Source organism: Eurosta solidaginis, chromosome 3 (genome assembly GCF_040869045.1).
Source record: "Eurosta solidaginis isolate ZX-2024a chromosome 3, ASM4086904v1, whole genome shotgun sequence".
Taxonomy (NCBI): Eukaryota; Metazoa; Arthropoda; class Insecta; order Diptera; family Tephritidae; genus Eurosta; species Eurosta solidaginis.
Genome location: NC_090321.1, coordinates 226,874,477 through 226,887,665, shown reverse-complemented (window position 1 = coordinate 226,887,665; position 13,189 = coordinate 226,874,477). Strand labels below are relative to the sequence as shown.

The 13,189-nt window shown below is 36.9% G+C and overlaps 1 protein-coding gene across 2 annotated transcripts in view; it reads right to left on the bottom strand.

Moving 5' to 3' along the window:
* Sesn (Sestrin) overlaps positions 1-13,189 on the bottom strand; it is a 516,933-nt gene that overhangs the window by 502,853 nt on the left and 891 nt on the right. The window lies entirely within an intron of this gene.

The following is a 13,189-nucleotide window of genomic DNA, read 5'->3' as shown; positions in this document are numbered from 1 at the left end:
TATTTGTAGTTTTTCCTATTTATTGTTTTAAATCCACTTGGGAAATGAAATACCATTGATATAAAGCTCTTTTTGCAAAGATATAGCTTATTTTATTCATCCACGACCCTTTTAAAAATCTTTTCTATAAAAGTGGGCGTGGTCCTTAACCAATTTTGTTAATTTTTCTTCAAAACATTCCTTATAGTAAAGGCAACCTCTCTGCCGCATTTTGTTACGATAGGTTTTTTATGATTAATAATATTTGTAAAATTGATTTATCACAAGTGGGCGGTGCCACGCCCATTTTAAAATTTTTTTGCAAATTTTTATCAAGAGTCTCAATACCAGTGTATTATTTACTAAATAACGAGGTTTTTAGTGTTTTCCAAAATGTTATATATATAAAAAGTGGGCGTGATTATCATCCGATTTCGCTCATTTTCAATACCAATCTATTCTGGATCCATATAAGCTCGTGCACCAAATTTGGTGAAGATATCTCAATATCTACTCAAGTTATCGTGTTAACGGACAGACGGATATGGCTCAATCAAATTTTTAAACTCAGCTGAGCAGAGCTCACAGAGTATATTAACTTTGTTCGCATAACGGTAATCCGTAACGGCATAAACTAATCGAGAGAGAGACAGACTTCTATATATCAAAATGATCTGGGCGAAAAAAGAAATTCATTTAGCCATGTCCGTCCGACCGTTAACACGATAACTCGAATAAATTTTGAGGTATCTTGATGAAATTTGGTATTTAGGTTCCAGATCGCTATTCAAAATGAACGAAAGCGGACTACAACCACGCCCACTTTTTCGATATCGATAATTTCTAAAAACCGAAAAAGTGCGATAATTCATTACCAAAGACGGCTAAAGTGATGAAACTTGTTAGGTGCGTTGACCTTATGACTCAAAATAGAAAATTAGTAAAATCTTGGACAATGGGCATGTCACCGCTCACTTCTAAAAAAAAGGTAATTTAAAAGTTTTGCAAGCTGTAATTTGGCAGTCGTTAAAGATATTATGATGAAATTTGGCAGGCACGTTACTCCTATTACTATATGCGTGCTAAATAAAAGTTAGCAAAATCGGATGAAGAACACGCCCACTTAAAAAAAAAATTGTTCAAGTCAAATTTTAACAAAAAATTTAATATCATACAGTATATAATTAAATTATGTCAACATTCAACTCCAGTAATGATATGGTGCAACAAAATACAAAAATAAAAGAAAATTTCAAAATGGGCGTGGCTCCGCCGTTTTTCATTTAATTCGTCTAGAATACTTTTAATGCCATAAATCGAACAAAACTTTACCAATCCTTGTGAAATTTGGTAAGGGCTTAGATTCTAGGACGATAACTGTTTTCTGTGAAAAAGGGCGAAATCGGTTGAAGCCACTCCCAGTTTTTATACACAGTCCACCGTCTGTCCTTCCAGTCGGCCGTTAACACGATAACTTGAGCAAAAATCGAAATAACTTTACTAAACTTAGTTCACGTACTTATCTGAGCTCACTTTATCTTGGTATAAAAAATGGCTGAAATCTGACTATGACCACGCCCACTTTTTCGATATCGAAAATTACGAAAAATGAAAAAATGACATAGTTCTCTACCAAATATTAAAAAAGAGATGAAACATGGTAATTGGATTGGTTTATTGACGCAAAAATAACTTTAGAAAAAACTTTTTAAAATGGGTGTGACACCTACAATATTAAGTAGAAGAAAATGAAAAAGTTCTGCAGGGTGAAATCAAAGACCCTTGGAATCTTGGCAGGAATACTGTTCGTGGTATTACATATAATAAATAAATTAGCGGTACCCGACAAATGATGTTCTGGGTCACCCTAGTCCACATTTTGGTCGATATCTCGAAAACTCCTTCACATATACAACTAACGGCCACTCTCTTTTAAAGCCCTCATTAATACCTTTAGTTTGATACCCATATCGTACAAACACATCCTATAGTCACCCCTGGTCCACCTTTATTGCGATATCTCGAAAAGGCATCCACCTATAGAGCTAAGGCCCACTCCCTTTTAAAATACTCATTAAAACCTTTCATTTGATACCCATATCGTACAACACACATTCTAGAGTCACCCCTGGTCCACCTTTATGGCGATATCCCGAAATGGCGTCCACCTATAGAACTATGGTCCACTCCCCTTTAAAATACTCTTTAATATATTCCATTTGAAACCCATGTCTACAAACACATTCCAGGGTTACCCTCGGTTCATTTTGCTAAATGGTAATTTTCCCTTATTTTATCTCCAAAGCTCTCAGCTGAGTATGTCATGTTCGGTTACACCCGAACTTAGCCTTCCTTACCTGTACAACCAACCGTTACCCAATCCTAGTACAGCTGGGTATAATAATTATTTCTGTTATCTAATAGGAACTATTTTTTTTTTTTTTTGTTAACCCAACTTATTAAAACTTGTATCAACATAAAATGAAAAAAATATTACTGCATATATCTTAAGTCTGTTTACTCAACTTTAAAAGGTAGTGAAAATACGAGAAGGGAGATTAAAAGGAAGATTAAATCAATAAACGGCAAGCCATTCGTAAACAACAAACAAGGTAAATAAGATGTTTAGCAAAATAACAAATGCATAAAATAATTTAGATTAAAGTTAATTATTAAAAGGTACTTTGTAACAGGTAAGCCAATTTTAAGTTCATATACAGCAAACAAAGTAGCATAGCAACCAAAATCAAGCCCTAATGCAGCATTTAGGACAACGAAAAATATGTGGATTAATTATTTGGAACAAAATGTAAAAGAAACCGTCAACAACAAAAAGCAAAGCTTTGAGACATGTAAATTATAAAAGAATAAACAATGCAAAGAACGCAATTGGGATAAAGTTGTACAACAACAAAAGGCATGACATGGCTGACTGCGTTTGTAACAGTTCAACTATCGTAGGAGTGCGGATTCGAGTCCCACTCCCGGAGAAAAGGCTTTAAAAAGATTTACATATAATGTATAACCGAAACAGCTGTCATCTTGTCCGTCCTGATGTTTGGTTGCTTCAATTTTTCCCTCATTATTACTTAAACAATAAAAGATGTGAAAGAGTTTATAGAGGTGTTTATTTATGTATTAAACTATTGTGACGAATATCAGCTAAGCTATACTAAGCAGCCACTCGTATGTACGTAAATAAATCATTCATCATGTACACATATACATACAAGGCAACGGAGAGATACTCACCATCAGCCGAAGTAGTACTCACATATTGGTTGTGAAGTAATCTCAAAGTAGTCTAATAAAGACCATTTTGCATTATTGAATATTGAAGTTATTTATCCAACAGTTTAGCCATTCGAACGTTAGCAGAAGGTTTGGAATAAGCGGAATTTCCCAAAATTCGCTACAATATTAAGTGTTGAAGAGATCAAAATAAAGAAATAAGGAAGTCTAAGTTCGGGTGAAACCGAACATTACATACCCAGCTGTACACTTGAAATTCTGTTGTTGTTTGTTTTGTGTGCTTAATAGTGTTACAAGGCTGCGCAATAATACATATATGTACGTATGGTTCTATTCTGAACTAATTTTCGTTTAAAAGAAGCAAAAAGGATGCAGAGGCTAACACCCATGATCTTGAGCGGGTAATAATGCAGTTTTCCTTCAGATATGGGGATTTTCCTACTGTGTGTTTTAAAATAAAGATATAACAAAACAATTAACATAAACGCACAAGTGCCATTGTACTAAAAAGCGTTATTACCAAAAAAAAGGGCAGGGTTATTAACAAAATTTTCCAACTTTTACTAGAAATAGCTTATTACCTGCATCTACGCACTTTTACAAAATATTTTATATAAAAGAAGGCCATTTAACCGATTTAGTCCATTTTTACTGAAAATATTTCCTGTTAAAAGGCATACATGTGCACAAAATTTTTCGTCGAGTTATGGCTCCAGAAACGTTGGGAAATACATAGTAAGAAAGGGGAAGTGCCACGCCCATTTCTCAAGATTTGAATTTTTTCCCATTTCTTGTTATAATGGCACAAAATACGATTGGTGAAAAACTATTTTTCGCTAAGATTTAACTTATCGATTTTGCCTACGACCCTTTTTAGGGTCATTTATATAAAAGTGGGCGTGGTCCTTAACCAACCTTATCCATTTTTACTAGAAATATTTCCCGCTATAGGGAAAATATGTGTACCCAATTTTGTTACGATATGTAAATTTTGCTTCGAGTTATGGCTCCCGAAACACAGAAAATTGGTTAGTGATAAAAAGGCCGGTGCCACGCCCATTTTTTTAAATTTGAAGTTTTTCCTATTTATTGTTATAAATCTACTTGGGAAATGAAATTCCATTTACTCTTCTTTGCAAAGATATGGCTTATTTTATTCGTTCACAAACCTTTTAAAAATCTTTTATATAAAAGTGGGCGTGGTCCTTAACCTATTTCGTTAATTCTTCTTCAAAGCATTCCTTATAGTAAAGGCAACCTCTCTACCGAATTTTGTTACAATAGGTTTAACGATTTTTGATTTATGATTAATAATATTTGTAAAATTTATTTTAACACAAGTAGGCGGTGCCACGCCCATTTCAAAAAATGTTTTAAAATTTTTAGCAATAGTCTCAATATCAGTTCACACGTCAAATTTTAACAATGTAGGTGTATTATTTACTAAATAATCTGGTTTTTTGTGTTTTCCAAAATGTTATATATATAAAAAGTGGGCGTGGTTATCATCCGATTTCGCTCATTTTCAATACCAATCTATTCTAGGTAGATAAGATAGTGTACCAATTTTGGTGAAGATATCTCAATATTTACTCCAGTTATCGTGTTAAGGGACAGACGGTAAGACGGACGGACGGACGGACGGACATGGCCCAATCAAATTTGTTTTCGATACTGATGATTTTTATATATGGAAGTCTACATCTATTTCGATTCCTTTATACCTGTACAACCAACCGTTATCCAATTAAAGTTATAATACCCCGTGTACAAATACAGCCGGGTATAAAAATATAATCACTCGTTTATAAGTGTATGGTTGAGCTTGAAAGATAAGGGTTAGGTTGAACTGGCCTGTCAATAAAAACCTCACATTAACTGAATGTGTCCATAGTGTTACCAGAGTTTGACGACCAAACGGAACAACCACAATCAGGTTCAAGGACATATGTTAAAGAATAATTTCGTCTTCTTGGTAAATACTAGAGGTTTTCTAGGACCTAGCTTAATTGCTGCCTCGAAATCTGGCAACTCTGCCGCCCCTATTAGCTGGAGCCTTGACCTGGCGAGCGCAGGACAAGAACACAGAACATTCTCAACCATTTCTTCCTGTAGCTGACACTTCCTGCACTTGCTGTTACTAACGAAAGCTAACTTATAAGCATGTGACGTCAAAAGGTAGTGTGCAGTCAGTATGCCCATCTTGCACACTTTGTGAGTCTAACATCGTAGGCTTTGCACATGATTTTAGAAATTTTGCAGCCCCGCGCTTTTGTACACGCCTTTCCTGCTTGATGGAAAATATGCAACTCCTGTCTTCTTTTGATATCTCCCAAACGGATTGGGGCGTTTATCGTCGACTCAGCGAGTGTTGCACCCACCTTTGCAAAGTCATCGGCCTTTTCGTTACCTTCTATCCCTTTATGGCCGGGAACCAAGTAAAGATGTATGGTCCGACCTAAGCGAAGTTTTTCCAATGCTTCTTTGCATTCCCGAACCAGGGCTGCAAACCGCCTCGAAAATCGAAGCGGTTCGGTTCAGTGGTTCCAACCACTCAGGCAAAACTTCACGAACCGGTTCGCGGCTACCTCTGAACCGCCGAACCGGTTCGGTTCAAGTGGTTCCAACGTTTAATACTAAGTTTTGATAGTATACAAAATCTGAAATTCGACACTTGGGATCTGTGTGCAACCAACCATCGATATGTACTTACTAAGCATACAAATAAAATACAGTTATTGAGATCAAATACATGTATGTATTTATTTATAAAACTTCACCTATTTCCATTTTTATTAATTAAACGAGATACACAAATAATGCTATCTAGGTTTCCTTTTCTTACACATCAGGTACTGCCTTAGAAGCGGCTCAACCGTTTCGGATAAATTGGGGTGCATGGTACATGGTATCTTTTCAAGATCCCTGCAAGCTAATTATGTTCCCGAAGTCTATAGAAGTTTTGGGGGGGTTTTCATTCCGAAAGCAGGGAAACTAAACCAACTCGGAAGCCAAGAACTATGTGCCAATAAGCCTCTCCCTTTTGTACTTAAAACACTGCAGAGACTTATCGGCCTTCATTTAGGAGGCAATGCAAACTTCTGCAAGATGGACGCAGCTCAGCGACCATTGGTACGGCACTTTGAAGACTGAAAAGGATAGGGAAATTTAATTTGCCGATTTAGGTAAACTAGAAAATACAGGGGTGAGAGGAAATAAGAGAGGAAGAAGGTTAGACAGAGGAGAGGCAGGTGGATAGATAGAGAAAATTAAAACAATGTTGTCGGGTTTGATTATACTGCTGGGAGTATCTCAGGCAAATCTATAAGCTCTGATTTTTTGCTATATATATTTTACACCAGCCACCTCTTTCTGCTCAATGAGCCTGGCTCAGGGCTTGGATTACATAGATAAATGTTGGGTCTTGGGACAATTTATCGTCAATCCCCAATTTTTGTATTATTCAATATGCATCTGCCACTTCATGAATTTTTTCACATACTGCAGCAGTGTGTTTTCATATTCCTTAGTTGTGGACAATGTGATACTCTCAAGATTCATCCATTCAGTTACATTAAATAAAACTTTTTCTCTCAGCAAAAAGGAAATAAACCCTCTCACAAAGGCAAATACAGGCTGCATGTGTTTGTGGGAAGGACACAACAAATTAAATGGGGTTACACTGAAATAACAGTCCTCAATAGGGAAAAATCACGAATCGCTCCGGTACATAGAATCGACTGCTTTGGGAGAGAAATGAAACGCTAACCAAATAGTTCCTGTTGAATACCCAGAAGCCTGGGCATCCCAACAAACATCTGATTGATGAGCCAACACCGCCCAAGGGCTTAAGGAGTCATCTCCGTAGGCATTATGAGGAAATACGGCACCGAAGAACACAGCTGTGTGAAGCCAAAAAACACAAGCAGGTCCTCAGTGAACTCCACAAACAGGCGTGGGATCTCTATGTCGGGAATTGCCCGGTGAATCCTGTACTCAAAAAACAATACCCGAAACTTGCAGAAGAGGAACGCACACTCCCTAGGGAAACGCGAGTCACTCTAGCTCAACTTCAATCTGGATACTGTAACAGGTTAAACTCTTACCTATCCATAATCAACAGGTTAAACTCTTACCTATCCATAACGGCGGCCACCGTGGTGTGATGGTAGCGTGCTCCGCCTATCACACCGTATGCCCTGGGTTCAACTCCCGGGCAAAGCAACATCAAAATTTTAGAAATAAGATTTTTCAATTAGAAGAAAATTTTTCTAAGCGGGGTCGCCCCTCGGCAGTGTCTGGCAAGCGCTCCGATTGTATTTCTGCCATGAAAAGCTCTCAGTGAAAACTCATCTGCCTTGCAGATGCCGTTCGGAGTCGGCATAAAACATGTAGGTCCCGTCCGGCCAATTTGTAGGGAAAAATCAAGAGGAGCACGACGCAAATTGGAAGAGAAGCTCGGCCTTAGATCTCTTCGGAGGTTATCGCGCCTTACATTTATTTTTATTTATTTATCCATAATCAACCCCGACATACAAAATATATGCCCTGCTTGTAATGTGTCCCCACATGACACCAACCATCTCTTCTATTGTAATGTGGAACCAACGCCTCTAACACCCCTCTCATTATGGTCCACCCCTGTTGAAACAGCAAGTTTCCTTGGACTCCCCTTAGAGGATATTGATAACAATTTCTGATCGGTCACATCTATTGGATGAGGCGAAGCACTGCTACAACAACAACAACTTCATGTGTTATTTTCTTATTCGCTACTTCATATTTCAGAAAGGCATTAATGTAAAATTTTTTATGATACTGAAAAAATCAATGCTGCAAATAAGACAAGAAGTAACATTTAAATTTATTATTGCGAAATACCTGTCCCTCATGTAATATTGATTACACCTGTCTGGCTTAATTGCTCTACGCTTTTCGGTGCTTTTTGTAGTTTTCAGTAAACATTAGTGGTGCTCAAAAAACATTTTTTTCATAGAAAAACTTCAAATATTTGTTTTTTCTTTTTTGAAAAACGCATCTAAAAAATTTTGTTCGGCTGAAAAAGATGATAATGGCTTTGCGCATGAATCAAATACTAGAGCTTTGTTCTCCAATGATGACAGAGCTTTGACACTCCCAAATTTAAATATCTGGATGGGTTGCTCTTAGAAGTAGGAAAACGAGGAATAATTCAATCTCCTTCAGAGAAAAGTGTAATAGGAAAGTACCTTTAGTAGTATATTAGTAGTGATAATAAATTTGTAAATTCCAACAGATTTTGGGGGAAATAATTCATTTTCTACTAAATATTTCGTGAATTGATAAAGAGCTATGTTGGTTTGGTCATTATTTCAGAATTTGTTTGAAGAATGCCGTACCTCAGAATTTCATTCAAAACAAGTAAGGAAGGCTAAGTTCGGCTGTAACCGAACATTACATACTCATCTGAGAGCTTTGGAGACAAAATAAAGGAAAATAACCATGTAGGAAAATGAAACTAGGGCAACCCTGGAATGTGTTTGTATGACATGGGTATCAAATGGAAGGTATTAAAGAGTATTTTAGAAGGGAGTGGGCCATAGTTCTATAGGTGGACGCCTTTTCGAGATATCGCCATAAAGTTGGACCAGGGGTGACGGCATAAACTAATCGAGATAGATATAGACTTCTATATATCAAAATGATCTGGGAGAAAAAAGAAATTCATTTAGTCATGTCCGTCCGTTCCTGGGCACTCATCTCAGATCACTATTTAAAACGAACGAAATCGGACGAAAAACCGAAAAAGTGCGATAATTCATTACCCAAGACGGATAAAGCGGTGAAACTTGGTAAATGAGTTGATCTTATGACGCAGAATAGAAAATTAGTAAAATTTTGGACAAGGGGCGTGGCACCGCCCACTTTTAAAAGAAGATCATTTAAAAGTTTTGCAAGCTGTAATTTGGCAGTCGTTGAAGACATCGTGATGAAATTTGGCAAGAACGTTACTCCTATTACTGTATGTGCGCTAAATAAACATTAGCAAAATCGGATAACGAACACGCCCACTTAAAAAAAAATATTTTTTAGTCAAATTTTAACAAAAAATTGAATATCTTTACAGTATATAAGTAAATTATGCCAACATTCAACTCCAGTAATGATATGGTGCAACAAAATACAAAAATAAAAGAAAATTTCAAAATGGGCGTGGCACCGCCCTTTTTCATTTAATTCGTCTAGAATACTTTTAATGCCATAAATCGAACAAAAATTTACGAATCCTTGTGAAATTTGGTATAGGAATATACTCTATGACGATAACTGTTTTCTGTGAAAATGGGCAAAATCGGTTGAAGCCACGCCCTGTTTTTATACACAGTCGACCGTCTGTCCTTCCGCTCGGCCATTAACACGATAACTTGAGCATAAATCGATATATCTTTACTAAACTTAGTTCATGTATTTATCCGAGCTCACCTTATCTTGGTATTAAAAATGGGCGAAATCCGACTATGACCACGCCCACTTTTTCGATATCGAAAATATCGAAAAATGAAAAAAATGTCATAAATCTATACGAAATACGAAAAAAGGGATGAAACATGGTGATTGGATTGGTTTTTTGGACGCAAAATATAACTTTCGAAAAAACTTTGTAAAATGGGTGTGACACCTGCCATATTAAGTAGAAGAAAATGAAAAAGTTCTACAGGGCGAAATCGAAAGCCCTCGGAATCATGGCAGGAATACTGTTTGTGGTATTACATATATAAATAAATTAGTGGTACCCGACAGATGATGTTCTGGGTCACCCTGGTCCACATTTCGGCCGATATTTCGAAAACGCCTTCACATATACAACTAAGGGCCACTACCTTTTAGAACCCTCATTGATATCTTTAATTTGATACCCATATCTGAGTATAAATATACTATCTGAAATTTGACATAAAGGGGAGGTAATGAAAAGTATTCTGAGATAAGGGGTTATTCAACCTAATTGTGATATAGGGCGTTTTCGCGACAAATCCTGAGTTGGGAAATTTTTGAAAAATATTTTGAAAGAGGACGATTTCGAACTGGCAGCCGACATGAGGTGATACTCTACTCAACAGCCGCAATGAACGGACATGAAAAATATTAAGAAATGGCTTATTTCTTTGAACTTTATATTCCGCCCTTGACTTTGACAGAAGAATTAAGCGTTTGTGCCCTCCTGCTAAACAGGGAGTATTTACCTTTTTATTCTAAAATTTCAGAAAGCTCTTTTTGGTTTAAATATTCATGGAAGTGTTGAGGATAAACCTATGTTTAGCCACAGTAATGGATTATGGCCTATGCCATTAATAAATTCATCATAAAATTTAAAAAAATTTTCTAGGAAATTATCCTTGTCCAGTAGCTTTCATAGAGATTTTTCGAAACAAAACCAAACACACCAAAACCAGAAGTGTATATAACGTTTTATTTTACGTTTTTTAAACTTTGTTGTTTTGTCTTAAAACAATACTGAAGTTTTAGACTTATTGGTTAGTTAAATTTAATATTTACCCCAAATAAAATTAAAAAAACGCAGTACTAAATTGATAGGATTCCAATTTAATGCAAAAGGTTTGAAAATTGCTTAACCAATGAAGGTTTTAAGACTTATGCTCAAATTTTTAACAGTGTATGACTTTTGAGTGATATCAACAAAGTAACAGTTCAGCACACATCTCACACTACCTCTCTTTAATAATATTGTCTCTCTGTAGGCATGTCTAGCTTATATAGCCTATCTAAGAATATTATTTAATATTATTTTTAATTTTTAGCAAAATTAATTATAAAATATGCAAGAAAATTCTCGGCCGTTTTTATTGTTCCGGTCTAAGCACGATGAGATATACTAGACCAACCCACAATTAATTTGTACACCATGCAGGTTTTGTATGACACCATTCCCAAACATTATATTTTAGAAATTAGCGACGAATAGTTATAGATAGATACACTGAAAGAAATGTAAGGCGCGATAACCTCCGAAGAGATCTAAGGCCGAGCTTCTCTTCCAATTTGCGTCGTGCTCCTCTTGATTTTCCCTACAAATTGGCCGGACGGGACCTACATGATTTTTTTATGCCGACTCCGAACGGCATCTGCAAGGCAGATGAGTTTTCACTGAGAGCTTTTCATGGCAGAAATACACCCGAAGCGCTTGCCAAACACTGCCGAGGGGCGACCCCGCTTATAAAAATTTTCTTCTAATTGAAAAACCTTATTTCTAAAATTTTTGATGTTGCTTTGCCCGGGGTTTGAACCCAGGGCATCCGGTGTGGTAGGCGGAGCACGCTACCATCACACCACGGTGGCCGCCGAAACATTGAAAGAAAAGGACTTGTAAAATCAACCGAAATCCGGGTCAATTCAACCGAAATTTCTGTCAATTTTTTTCCATCGCAACAAGATGTTGAATCAACTGCGCACAAATCGTTGATTCGTAATTGACCGTTTTAGTAGTCAAATGAACAAAAAAAGTTGTAAATAAATGTAAGGCGCGATAACCTCCGAAGAGATTTTAGGCCGAGATCGCTCAACAATTTTCAGGAGTAGCTCCTTGCGGAGGGATTGTCCCTCGTTCACTTACTACGAACCTAACCCCGGTCTTTGGAATTGGAGACACATAAAATGGTCACATTTTGTCTGTATATCTCGTGCAAAGCGTAGTTTCACCTGTGGTTAACTCCTAATAATCGTCGCGAACACAATTTCTTTAAATAATTTGTGGCTCCTTGGCGGTCACGCATAAAGGCCACTTGCGGTTGCTATTAATGGTCTATTAATACTCATGACTCTCGTGGCACAGGGCGCCTCCAGTTTTTTCGGCTGTTTTTAAAAGCTACAATTCCCGATGTGCCAACAGCAGCAATCCCGACCACCAGTCGCTACCACGCCTCCTGAACCTCACACCATATGCCAGCACAGAAGCTATACGACTGCGACTTCGAACTCATACCTTTGTCGACGTCACTTTCCTAAAAGCTCTAGGTGTAGCTCCGAAGATTTTCTAACGGATGTTTTTGTCGCGCTATGCTGCCGAGATATACCAGAGAAACACCTTGAAACGTTAGGGTGTGACTATTCGGCCAAGGATGCCGCCCTCGAAATCATAAGCAGTCTAAGTGGATGTCATTGCGTAACTCATGGGTGAAAATCGTATAATCCTCGGCGCATCTACATAACTAAAATTTTACAAGGACCATGGATAAAATTTTTAAAATGTAGACCAAAGTTTTCAGACGTTTGTGTTCACAACATTGATTTCAATAGTCTTCGTTAAGTCAAAACGATATTTTAGAATGAAAGTCGACCGATTTTAAGTTGAAAGATGTTAACTGTTGTTTTCCGGCCTTATACTATAAGAGCTCATTATGGATGACAGCTTCACTTTTCAGACTAGTTCGACTATCCACTACATTAGGGTAGTAGCACACATGGTCATTAGTTCGACTGCCTTAGGAAAGCTTTTGCTTCACCACTTTGAGTGATCTTGCGAAGGACAAAGTTTCACCTGGTAAATATATGTGCCTACGTATTCAGGTGATATTTAAACTTTGTTGATAGGCTATAATCAATGTGATTCACTCCAAGGGACTAGTTTTGGATAGGACCGCCAACTTTAGGAAATGTCAAACCGGGAGACTTAGGTGTTGAAGGAGGAAGTGTGAAAATCTAAATTAACATTTCAGTCGCTATTGTATAGTTTCGCAAATAAACAACAGATGTTTGAATGTAAGACCAAGTGATTTTTCAAACCCTCCTCATAAGGACATATATCCTCAACTTAAGTATGAGGTAAGAAATATTCCAAAGGAGTGTTTATGCGCCTAGAACCTACTAAAGGATGTTGTATCACTGATTTCGCAAATAATAATAAAATTCTTTAAAAAATCGGCACCTTTTTTGGGTAATTTGCTTATTTTTTTTAACAACT